The following is a 13,298-nucleotide window of genomic DNA, read 5'->3' on the forward strand; positions in this document are numbered from 1 at the left end:
GTAGACTCATTTCCAAATGTTGAATAAAGTTGAAGCATTCATGCACGGTATGTGATCTCAGATTATTTTCTTGACAGTGAAAGCTGATGAGAATTTCATGATGAAAAATAGAATAAGAAGAACGGCAACAGAAGGTCAGGGATGGCGGCGGTCACGCCATCAAGTGTATTTTATGGGAGTGAATGCACGTATCTAGCGGCATCAACATTAAAAGATTAGATAATGTAGCAGTAAGTAATGTAAGTTAAATGATTCTTCTTACTATTTTTAATGTTCCATTGGTACTTCCCCCTTCATTTATTTATTTTAATTTTTACTTGTTTTTAAAATGTTTTTAAAGAGAGAGAGTGGGGGAGGGGCAGACAGAGGGAGAGAGAGAATCCTGAGCAGGCTCCAGGCTCCTGGCTCCTCATGGAGTATCGTCTTGTGAACCGTGAGATCATGACCTGAGTGAAATTAAGAGTCGGATGCTCAACTGACTGAGCCATGCACCCTGATTTTATTTTTATTTAGACAGCATGAGCAGGGGGAAAGGAGCAGAGGAAGAGAGAGAGAATCTTAGGCAGGCTCCATGCTCAGCGTGGAGTTTGACATGGGGCTGGATCCCACAACCGTGGGATCCTGGCATGAACCAAAATCAAGTGTTGGATACTCAACCCACTGAGCCACCCAGCCCTGGTACTGCCCCTTTTAGTAGTGAGATCCAGACTTGACTTTCCACTGGGATAAATACAACTTTTTATTGTCTTAAGTTTGCCTCTACAGCCTGGGATTTAGTAATTATCTTTGTACTTTATTTGTACCTCTCCTTATTTATGGATTTTGTTATTTTCTGTAAGTCAGGTTTGAAGAATCATATGTACATTTGTTTGAATTTTAGCTCACTTTGCCAATTATTGTGACTGTGGGCAACAGACCTAAACTCAGACTGTTTCCTTGTCTATGTATGTAAAGGGAACTTAAAATTGGTCTCTTGAAGGGATATTGTGGGAGAATAAAACGCTGAACAAAGACAAGACACTTTCTAGCATAGTGCCTGAAACAGAGTAATCAATAGATAGAAGTTATTAAGAGAATATATGTTTACTAATATTCATTCAGCAAGTATTGCATTTGTTGATGTGCCAGGTATTGTCCAAGGTCAATGAACCGAAAATAGATCTCTGCCTTTGTAGGACATGGGGGACTTGCATTCTAATTACTTCAATATTGTACTTGCATTTTGAAATTTATATTGGTGTGTTAGATTTCTCCAGAGAAACTGCGACAATTTGTGTGTGTGTGTGTGTGTGTGTATGTATGTGTATATATATATATATATATATATATATATATATAGGGAGAGGGTGAGAGATTGATTAATTGATTTGAAGGAATTGGTTCACAGCTGTGGAAGCTAGCAAGTCCAAAATCTGCAAGGTAGAGAGTCTCTGGCAAGCTGGAGACTCAGGAAAGAGTTGCAGTTTGAGTCTGCAGTCAGTCGCTGGTGAAATTGAACTCTCAGGAAAAGTCAGTATTTGTCTTAAGGCCTTCAATTGCTTGGATGTGGCTTACGCACATTATAGAGGGCAATCTGCTTTAGTCAACGTCTACTGAGCTACATGTTAATCCTGTCCAAAAATTACCTTCACAGAAACATCGAGAATAGCATTTGGCCAAATATCTGGGTACTGTGGCCTAGCTAACACAAAATTAAACGGTCACAATTGGGTAAAATAATTTTTCAGAGGAAACCATGAAAAGGGTGTGATACTTTTAAAATTTAAAGGTATGAGTACAGTGGCTTATTGAAATCTTACCCACTTAAGCTTACATTCTCTCTTCACTCGTGTCAAACCCACTCTTAGGCCCTTTAAAGAACTCTGACCCATCAGGACACAGGCTCTATTTCGGTTTCTTGTATTCACCAAGACCATGTTTGAACTTGCTGCCCATTTTGAACTTACTTTTTTCTTTTCTGATTCTGATGATTTTGTGCTTAAGCTTCTGATACCTGCCTGTATACGTTACAGCTAATGACAGAAGACTGGTCTACCTTTGTCCTGGCTGGGGAAACTATTCAACTATAGGAATAACAGTCTTTTCCCTAGGGGCACTGGGGTGGCTTAGTTGGTTAAGCATCCAGCTTCAGCTCAGGTCATGATCTTGTGGTTCGTGAGTTTGAGCTCTGCATCTGGCTCTGTGCTTACATTGCAGCGCCTGCTTAGGATTCTCTTTTTCTCTCTCTGCCCCTCCGCCATGTGTGCTCAAAATAAACTTCATTAAAAAAAAAAAAGAATCTCTTCTCTAGAACTCTAGCACCTATTTTCTGAACCATTTATTTGACATTATTCTCATGGAATAATGCTCAGTATTGGGAAGTGGTAGCTCATTTTGATGAGTGAACTCTATTGCCCTGTCACGTTATTTAACTTTCAATGCATGAAAGTGTCACATTTGTTATTTGGGGTAGTTATACTCTATAATAGTCACCATGAACACTGAATTAGTGAATCTGGAACCAATGCTCCTAGGAGAAATAACACATTAGGTTCCTGTGAGCCTTGTCACAACATTTAAACACTATGTATGGGGTCCATTTTAAACAGGGAATTCATCTACAAAAAAGGACAAAATTATAAAAAAGTGAGACCAAATAGGCTATGGGAAGGACATTAATTTACAGTATTCCAGAATGAGAGCTGGAACAAGAAGGCAGAACTTGTCATTGTTCGACCTCAGCACTGCATGATTCAAATTTCTTGCCACTCTGTCTGTGAATGATGTGAAAGTGTTGCATTGGTTTTGAGTTTGAAAATAATTTTAGTGAGTAGGAGAATTTGCAGACATGGAATCTACAAATAATGGGGATTAAGTATTATTCTTAAGAGGAGGTCTTGCTCTCATTTATGAATCATTTTGGAAATTCTTATTTTGTAATTTTAAGAATTTGCAGGATGTTCTTTTGGGAAGAAGTAAGGCTGGAGAAACCATCCCTTGAGGTTGGATTTTTGTGGAATAGCTTAAAAAATGTGGGTTTGACTTGGAATAAATGAAGTAGTGCACTTCTTCACTTAAAATGAGATTTGATAATAAAGTAATGATCTTCGTGAAACTGACAGGGAAAACTGCAAAAATTATAAAATATTTTGATAGTGATATCATTGGTGGATTAGAACTTTCACTGTCCATTTCCCAGATGAATACTCTATTGGCCAACATCCAGTTGGATATAAAATTCTGGCATCTGATACAGTTAACAAATTAGTGGGTATGTATAATGCCTGTCTGTCTCATTTCCACCACCAGATTTAAAATTCCTTGAGGTAGAGTGACATGTAATATTTTTAATCTTTAGGTGTAGCATAGTGGATAAGTCAAAATATTTAATCAGAAGACTGAAATTGCTCCTTCCTATAACCAGGTACTTAGTGAGCCTCTATTATCTATGGAAGATAGTTCCTATCTTGTTTTTTCCAGTGCATAACTCAATGCCTGGCACATATTCTGAGCTTTTTGTTTGTTTGTTTGTTTGTTTTTTGTATACCAATTGAGTGGTTAAACTGCTGGTAAGACAAATAGGTTCATCTCACTTGCCAAATTCATCTTTTCTAGTAATGGCTGTAGTGCTATGTTGAGAAAGATTATAAAAGAAATGAAATAACTTCAATCAGCAGTGTAAATAAAATGTATCATTTATGTTGACTGAGCAGATCAATTTTTCCTTGATAATTTTTGGCAAAGAAATTCATAGAAATTGTGTATTAGGCAAGGGCTTATGAATTGTGTAATATTTTAATTTATAAGCATGATGAACACAGTAATTTTTAAGCATGATAAAATATTTGTGACAAATATTCTGAGATTCTTAAAAGAAAGGTTGATAATTATGAAATATTTTTATTTAGAAGGATAAGGAGTGAGTTATTTTTCAATACAGGAAACATTTTTCTGAAAAGTTCCATTTATTTTTAAAGTTCTGTTGCTATGGCAAGTTGCTGAATTTGGGTAAATCACTTCACTTCTAGAATCCTGTTTCCTTTTCTGTAAAATTAACAGGTTGACCTAGACCAGGAATTTTTAGCTTTTTGCTTTATTCAAATCAATACATAATTATTGAAGTATTTTGTGGCTTACCATGTGAACAGGGCATTTGGTTTTTTTTAATGGTAACCTGAGTTAATAAGAATTAAATTTTATAAATCAAGTATTATTTAAAAGTATTTAAGATTTAATAATAAGTATATAAAATTGATCCTATTTATAATTTATCCATAAACAAGTGCATACAATATGATATTTGGGTAGGCCTTTCAATGGGGAAAATCACTTCTCAAATGTCATCTACATTATGTCAGCCTTCACTCTACTCAGCTTTATCACTACATTGTTCCCACCACACCTTTACTTGGCATTAGTTAGATTTCCACTCGATTCTTCTCCATTAGGACCTTGCAGTTTTTTTCTTTTTTACTTACCCAGCCTTTCCTCCTTGTCTACTTTCATTTAAGTGTTCTATTGCCAATACCTTTAACTTATTTGCCCTTTTATTTTATTTTATTTTTGCTCATTGTACTCTTCAAAATACAAACCATGGATCAGTCATAGTCCCTCAATTTTGGCTTGGGCAAGTGCTGCAGAGGAAATCATAGAATCACACGGTTAGTGCTATTAGAAATTCATTGTTTCCATACTCATAATCCCACAATGCTTCCTAAAATTTTTTTCTCTTTTCCTTTACTTTTCAGGGTAGTGACTAATTTAAATCTCGTATATGTGAACTTTTTATTCTATTAGCTCTCTACCCAATTTTAGCAGACTACCTCATTTTCTAATTCACAGAGAAAGTTGAAACTGTTCCTTAATTGTTGCCCCCCCTCCATCTACAAATGTAACAGAATTCTCCCCATCTTTCCTCTTAGTGCAGAGAAGGGGAATTACCATTCTAAGGCTGAATCCCTTTGCCTGTGCTTTGGGTCCTACATCCTTCCTCTGGGATATAAAGCTCTAGAAGTTGTCTAAATTTGATTTCTTACTCTATTGATTCTATCTCAGATAATTTAAATATGCTCAGCTTCCAGCCTTTAAAAAAGAAGAAAAGGCCCTAACATCCCTCTTTTAACATAAGTGTCCAAGTTTTTGGTAGCTTTATTGTGATACTTGCTTTATTGTGGTGGTCTGGAATTAAAGCCAAAATATACTGATGTTAGCCTGTAATTGAAAATCTATTTCTGTTCCTATCATTCCATTGATACTGCTATCGTAAGTCAGTGGTTTTGTCACTAAATCTCGTAGACAGTTTTTAGTCCTTATCTTTTTGCAGTATTTGATATTATTTAGTCTGTTTTTGAAATACAGGCATACATCAGAGATAGATACTAGGGGTTTGGTTCCAGACCAACACAATAAAGTGAGTCAAATGAATTTTCTGATTTCCTGGCTCATATAAAATTTATGTTTACACTTCACTGTAGTTTATTAAGTGTTCAATAGTATTACATCTTAAAAAACAGTGTACATAATTTTAAAAATACTGCAGAAAAAAAAAGCTAACTATCATCTCAACTCTCAGCAAGTCAAAATCTGTTGGCGAGGAGGATCTTGCCTCAGGTATTGAATGGCTGCTGACCAGGGTGCTGGTTGCTGAAGTTTACAATGGCAGGAGCAGTTTCTAAAAAGACAACACTGCAGTTTGCCCCAATGATTGGCGCTTCCTTTCATGATTTCTCTGTAGTATGTGATGCTGTTTGACAGCATTTTGCTCACAGTGGAACTTCTTTCAAAATTGGAGTCATTCTTCTCTAACCCTGCCACTGCTTTATCAATGAAGTTTATGTAATAGTCTTGTTGTTGTTGTCTTTTTAACAGTTTTCACAGCATCTTCACCCGCAGTAGATTCCATCTCAAGAAACTACTTTCTTTGCCTCTCCGTAAGAAACAACTCCTCATCTGTTAAAACGTCATCGAGAGTTGTAGCAATTCAGTCACATCTTCAGGTTCCACGTTTAATGCTAGTTCTCTTGCTATTTCCACCACATCTTCAGTTTCTTGCTCCACTGGAGTCTTGCACCCCTCAAAGTCATCCATTAGGGTTGGAATCAACTTCACAACTCCTGTGAATGTTGATATTTGACCTCTTCCTGTGAATCATGAATGTTGTTAATGGCATCTAGAATAGTGAATACCTTCCAGAAGGTTTTCATTTACTTTGCCCAGATTCATCAGAGGAATCACTATCTATTGCAACTGTAGGCTTGTGTTGTGTATTTATTAAATAATGACTTGAAAGTCAAAATTACTCCTTGATCCATGGGCTGCAGTATGGATGGGATATTCTGTTAGCAGGCATAAAAGCAGTAATCTCCTTGTACATCTCCATCCAAGCTGTGGGTGACCAGGGGCATTGTCAATGAGCTGTAATATTTTGAAAGGAATTTTTTTCTGAGCAATAATTCTTAACAGTGGGCTTAAAATACTCAGTAAACCATGCTATCATGCAGGCTTTGTTGAGCATAGGCAGAGTAGGCCTGAGATAGAAAGCCAAAATGTGGTTAACTCTCCATTAATTATGAATTAAGAGGGAATCAGAAGACTATGGTATGCTCTGAGGTGAGTCTAACTCTCAGAGACAAGTAGTTCTCAACTTACTGTTCACTGGTTCCCCTTAATGGCTTCTAGATCTGCTGCCAAATTTTGATTCATGGACACAATGTGTTTTGATTATAGCTAAGTGTATAAGCATACCTTGGAGATATTGTGGGTTTTGGTTCCAGACCACTACAATAAAGAGAGTCATTTTTTTTGGTTTCCTAGTGCATGTAAAAGTTATGTTAACATTACACTGTAGTCTGTTAAGTGTGCTATAGCATTATGTCTAAAAATCAAGTGTATAAGCCTTAATTAAAAGATACGTGATTGTTAAAAAATACTAACCATCATTTAAGCTTTCAGTGAGTCATAATCTTTTGTTTGTGGAGGGTCTTGCTTCAATATCAATGGCTGCTGAATGATCAGAGTAGTGATTGATGAAGGTTAGGGTGGCTGTGGCAATTTCTTAAAATAAGACAACAGTGAAGTTTGCCTCACTGATTGACTCTTTCACAAGTGATTTCTCTGTAGCATGCAATGAGTAGTAATATTTTGAAATATTACTGAGTGGTAGAGCTCAGCAGTGGGCTTAAAATATTCAGTAAACCATCTTGTAAACAAATGTACTGTCATACAGGTTTTGTTTCATTTATAGAATAGAGCATGGACAGAGTGGATTTAGCATAATTCTTAAGTGCCCTAGAATTTTGAGAATGGTAAATGAGCATTGGCTTCAATTTAAAGTCACCAGGTCTATTAGTCCCTAACAAGGGAAGAGTCAGCCTATCCTTTGAAGCTTTGAAAGCTGTGAAAATTCCAGATGGCATGTTCTCCAATAGAAAGCTATTTAGTCTACCTTGAGAATCTTGTTTAGTGTAGTCACCTTCATAAATTATGTTAGCTAGATCTTTGGGATCTATCATTCAGAATAGAAGGAAAGATAAAGAGTTTCCCAGACAAACAAAAATTAAAGGAGTTCATGACCACTATACTAGCTCTGCAAGAAATATTAAAGGATACTTTTTGGGGAAAAAAGGACGAAAACCAGCAAAGACTAGAAAGGAACAGAGAACATCACCAGAAACACCAATTTTGTAGGTAACACAAAGGCACTAAATTAATATCTGTCAATCAATAATCACACTGAATGTGAATGGACTGAATGCTCCAATCCAAAGTTATAGGCTATCAGAATGGATAAAAAACCAAGACCTATCTATATGCTCCTACAAGAGATTCATTTTAGAGCTAAAGACACCTGCATATTGAAAGTGAAGGAATGGTGAACCATCTATCATGCCAGGACGTCAAAAGAAAGTCAAAGAAGCCATACTTACATCAGACAAACTAGATTTTTAAACCAAAGACTGTAACAAGAGTTGAAAAAGGGCATTACGTCACAATTAAGGGGTCTATCCATTAAGAAGAGCTAACAATTGTAAATATTTATGCCCCCAATACAAGAGCAGGCAAATATATAAACCAATTAATCACAAACATAAAGAAACTCATTGATAATAATACAATAATAGTTTGGGACTTTAACACCCCACTTACAGCATTGGACAAATCATCGACACAGGAAATCAACAAGGAAACAATGGCTTTGAATGACACGCTAGACTGGATGGATTTAACAGATCTATTCAGAACATTTCATCCTAAAGCAGCAGAATACACATTCTTCTCAAGTGCACATGGAACATTTTCCAGAATAGATTACATACTGGGTCACAAATCAGCCTCAACAAATACAAAAAGATTGGGATCATACCATGTTTATTTTCAGAACTACAACACTATAAAACTTGAAGGCAACCACAAGAAAAGATTAGCAAAACCATAAATACATGGAGGTTAAAGAACATCTAAAAAATGAATGGGTTAACCAGGAAATTAAAGAAGAAATTTAAAAAAAATACATGGAAGCAAATGAAAACACAATAGTCCAAAACCTTTCAGATGCAGCAAAGGCAGTCCTAAGAGGCAAGTATATTGCAATACAAGTCTACATGAAGAAATAAGAAAAGTCTCAAATATACAACTCAACCTTATACCTAGTAGAGCTAGAAAAGGAACAGCAAATAAAACCTGAAGCCAAGAGAAGAAGGGAAATAATAAAGATAACACCAGAAGTAATACAGAAACAAACAAACCACATTAAGACAGATCAATGAGACTAAGAGATTTTTTTAAAAGAATTAATAAATTTGATAACCCCCTCGCCAGACTTATCAAAAAGAAAAGAGAAAGGACCCCCAAAATAAAATCACGAATGAAAGAAAGATCACAACCAACACCAAAGAAATACAAACAATTACAAGTGAATATTGTGAAAAATTATATGCCAAAAAAATGGGAAATCAGGAAGAAGTGGATGAATTCCTGCAAACTCACAAACTACCAAAACAAACAGGAAGAAATAGATAATTTGAACAGACACATAACCAGCAAAGAGATTGACTCAATCATCAAACATCTCCCAACAAACAAAAGTCCAGGGTTAGATGGCTTCCAAGGGGAATTCTCCCAGACATTTAAAGAAGAAGAAATAACACTGATTCTTCTCAAACTGTTCCAAAAAATAGAAATGGAAGGAATACTTCAAAATTCATTCTGTGAGACCAGCATTACCTTGATTCCAAAACCAGACAAAGACCCCCACTATAAAAAGGAGAATTACAGGCCAATATCCCTGATGAACATGGATGCAACAATTCTCACCAAGATACTAGCAAATCAAATCCAACAGTGCATTAAAAGAATCATTCACCACAATCAAGTGGTATTTATTCCTGAGCTGCAAGGTGGTTCAATATTCACAAATCAGTCAATGTGATACACCACATTAATAAAAGAAAGGAAAATAACTATATGATCCTCTCAATAGATGCAGAAAAATCATTTTACAAAATACAGCATCCATTCTTGATAAAAACCCTCAACAAAGAAGGCATAGAGGCATACCTCAACATCATAAAGGCCATATATGAAAGACGCACAGCTAATATCCTCAAAGGAAAAAAACTAAGAGCTTTTCCTCCATAGTCATGAACAAGACAGGGATGTCCATTCTCACCATTACTATTTAACAGAACTGGAAGTCTTAGCCTCAGCAATCAGACAACAAAAAGAAACAAAAGGCATCCAAATTGGCAAGGAAGAAGTCAGATTTTCAGTATTCTCAGATGACATGATATTCATATAGAAAACCCAAAAGACTCCACCAAAAATTTCTGGAAATGATACATGAGTTCAGCAAATAGGTACAAAATCAACATGCAGAAATCTGTTGCATCTCTATACACCAATAATGAAGTAGCAGAAAGTGAAATCAAGGAATCAATTCCATTTACAATTGCACCAAAACCCATAAGATATCAAGGATAAACATAACCAAAGAGATAAAAGATCTGTACTTTGAAAACTTTTTTTTTTAATTTTTTTATTAAATTTTTTTTTTTTTTTTAATTTTTGGGACAGAGAGAGACAGAGCATGAACGGGGGAGGGGCAGAGAGAGAGGGAGACACAGAATCGGAAACAGGCTCCAGGCTCTGAGCCATCAGCCCAGAGCCCGACACGGGGCTCGAACTCACGGACCCTGAGATCGTGACCTGGCTGAAGTCGGACGCTGAACCGACTGCGCCACCCAGGCGCCCCTGAAAACTTTTATAAAACACTTAATGAACGAAATTGAAGATGGCACAAAGAAATGGAAAAACATTCTATGCTCATGGATTGGAAGAACAAACATTTTTAAAATGTCTATACTACAAAAGCAATCTACACATTTAATACAATCTCTATTAAAACACCACCAGCGTTTTTCACAGAGCTCAAACAATCCTAAAATTTGTAAGGAACCACAAAAGTCCCCAAGTAGCCAAAGCAGTCTTGAAAAAGAAAAGCAAAGCTAGAGGCATCACAATTCCACACTTCAAGCTATATTACAAAGCTGTAGTCATCAAGACAGTATAGTACTGGCGACAGAAAAACAGACATACAGATCAATGTAATGGAGTAGAAAACCCAGAAATGGAGCTTCAACTATATGGTCAATTAGTCTTTCACAAAACATGGGAAAAAATCCAATGGACAAAAGGCAGTCTCTTTAACAAATGGTGTTGGGAAAACTGGAGGGCAACATGCAGAAGAATGAAACTGGACCACTTCCTTACACCATACACAAAAATAACCTCAAAATAGATGAAATACCTAAATGTGAGACAGAAAACCATCAAGAGAACATTGGCAGCAATTTCTGACCTTGGCCATAGCAACTTCTTACTATACACATTTCTGGAGGCAAGGGAAACAAAAGGAAAAATGAACAATTGGGACTTTATCAAGTTTCTGCATAATGAAAGGAACAATCAACAAAACTAAAAGGCAGCCTATGGATTGGGAGAATATATTTGCAAATGACATATCTGATAAAACGTTAGTATCCAAAATCTATAAAGAACTTACCAAACTCAACACCTAAAAAACAAATAATCTAGTGAAGAAATGGGCAGAAGACATGAATAGACATTTTTTGGAAAACATCCAGATGGCTAACAAACACATGAACAGATGCTCAACATCATTCATCATCAGGGAAATACAAATGATGAGATAATACCTCACACCTGTTAGAATGGCTACAATTAACAATGCAAGAAACAAGTGTTGGTGAGGATGTGGAGAAAGGGAAGCCCTCTTGTACTGGTGGTGGGAATGCAAACTGGTGCAGCCACTCTGGAGAACAGTATGGAGGTTCTTAAAAAAGTTAAAAAGAGAACTACCCTACCATCCAACAATTGCACTATTAGGTATTTACCCAACAGATACAAAAATACAGATTTGAAGGGGTCACATGTTCTCTGATGTTTATAGTAGCATTATCAGCAATAGCCAAACTATGGGAAGAACCCAGATGTCCATCAACTGATGAATAGATAAAGAAGATGTCGTATGTATATACAATGGGATATTACTCAGCCATCAAAAGGAATGAAATCTTACCATTTGCAATGATGTGGATGGAGCTAGATAGTATTACACTGAACAAATTAAGTCAGGCAGAGAAAGACAAATACCATATGATTTCACTTATATGTGGAGTTTTAAGAAATAAAACTCATGAACATACAAGAAGGAGGGAAAAGAGAGAGGAAATCAACCCATAAGAGACTTTTTATGATGGAGAACAAAATGAGGGTTGATGGAGGGAGTTGGGTGTGGGATGGGCTAAATGGGTGATGGGTATTAAGGAGGGCACTTGTGTTGAGTACAGGGTGTAATATGTAAGTGATGAATCACTAAATTCTACTCTTGCAAATAATATTATACTATATGTTAACTAACTAGAATTTAAATAAAAATTAGGAAAGAAAAAAAAGCCCCAAACAAAACAAAAAACCTTTCTCTGTATCAGCAATAAGGCTGTTTTGCTTTCTCATCATTTGTGTGTTTACTGAAGTAGCACTGTTAATTTTCTTCAAAAACTTTTCCTTTGCATTTGTAACTTGGCTACCTGGTGCAAGAAGCATAGCTTTTGGCCTATCTCAGCTTTCAATATGCCTTCCTCACTAAGTTAAATCATTTCTAGCTTTTGATATGAAGTGAGAGATGTGCAACTCTTCCTTTCACTTGAACACTTAGAACCCATTTTAGGGTTATTAACTGGCCTGATTTAAATACTGTTGTGTGTCAGAAAATAGGGAGGACCAAGAGAATGGGGAAGAGAAATGGGGGAAAAGCTAATCAGTGGAGCACACAACATTTATCGATTAACTTTTCCATCTTATATGGATATGGTTCATGGCACCCCAAAACAATTACAATAGTAACATCAAAGATCACTGATCATAGATGACCATAACAGATGTGATAATAATGAAAAAGTTTCAAATGTTGTGAGGATTACTATAATATGGCACAGAAACACAAAGTGAGCAAATGCTTTTGGAAAAATGGTGCTGATAGACTTGCTTGATGCAGGGTTGCCACAAACCTTCAGTTTATAAAAAAATGCAGTATCTGAGAAAGCAAAATAACTTGAAGCACAGTAAAATGAGATGTGCCTATAATCTCCTCAATGGTATCACACAGTTATAGTATCACACACTTTTTATTTATCTCCTATCAATTTGATGTTCCTTTTTTAATTGAAATATAATTGACATATAACATATTAGTTTTAGTTGTACAACATAATGATTTAATATTGTATACTTTGTGAAATGATACCACAGTAATGGTACCATTTGGGAAGCCAATGGATGGAACCATCCACTGGTACCATTTATCACCGTAAGAGTCACACATTTTTTTTTTCTTATGATGAGAAGTTTGAAGGTCTACTTTCTTTTTTTTAAATATATATTTTTTGACATTTTATTTATTTTTGGGACAGAGAGAGACAGAGCATGAACGGGGGAGGGGCAGAGAGAGAGGGAGACACAGAATCGAAGCAGGCTCCAGGCTCTGAGCCATCAGCCCAGAGCCCGACACGGGGCTCGAACTCACGGACTGCGAGATCGTGACCTGAGCTGAAGTCGGATGCTTAACCGACTGAGCCACCCAGGCGCCCCTGAAGGTCTACTTTCTTAGCAACTTTCAAATATGCAATACAATATTATTGACTATGGTCACCATGCTATACATAATATCCTCAAGACTTATTTACAGCTGGAATTTTGTACTTTGATCCTCTTTGCACATCCCTGCAACTGCCAATCCGTCT

At 36.3% G+C, this 13,298-nt stretch overlaps 1 protein-coding gene across 9 annotated transcripts in view; it reads left to right on the forward strand.

Moving 5' to 3' along the window:
* UNC79 (unc-79 homolog, NALCN channel complex subunit) overlaps positions 1 to 13,298 on the forward strand; it is a 320,681-nt gene that overhangs the window by 1,022 nt on the left and 306,361 nt on the right. For 7 of the 9 annotated variants that reach the window (XM_045060452.1, XM_045060454.1, XM_045060457.1 and 4 more), the window contains exon 3: positions 78 to 239. The exons of 1 other annotated variant lie outside the window; for it this stretch is intronic. The gene's annotated coding sequence lies outside the window, so the exon portion shown is untranslated. The remainder of the gene's footprint in view (positions 1 to 77; positions 240 to 13,298) is intronic. One more of the 9 variants, XM_045060458.1, reaches the window with a different exon arrangement.

The sequence above is a fragment of the Felis catus genome, chromosome B3 (genome assembly GCF_018350175.1).
Source record: "Felis catus isolate Fca126 chromosome B3, F.catus_Fca126_mat1.0, whole genome shotgun sequence".
Taxonomy (NCBI): Eukaryota; Metazoa; Chordata; class Mammalia; order Carnivora; family Felidae; genus Felis; species Felis catus.